Genomic DNA, 261 nt, shown 5'->3' on the forward strand with positions numbered 1-261 from the left:
ATGCGGGAGGTTAGGAGTTTGGGTGTGCTCCTGGACTCCTCTTTAACGATGGAGGCCCAGGTGGCAGCCACTGCCAGGTCAGCCTTTTATCATCTGCGGCTGGCCAGGCAGTTAGTTCCCTATCTCGGCCGAGAAGACCTGGCCACTGTGATCCATGCGACGGTCACCTCGAGGCTGGATTACTGTAACGCTCTCTACTTGGGGCTGCCTTTGTCGCAAATCCGGAAGCTGCAGCTAGTGCAGAATGCTGCAGCGAGGCTG

Source organism: Gekko japonicus, unplaced genomic scaffold (genome assembly GCF_001447785.1).
Source record: "Gekko japonicus isolate JY-2015 unplaced genomic scaffold, Gekko_japonicus_V1.1 scaffold11, whole genome shotgun sequence".
In the NCBI taxonomy this organism is placed as follows: Eukaryota; Metazoa; Chordata; class Lepidosauria; order Squamata; family Gekkonidae; genus Gekko; species Gekko japonicus.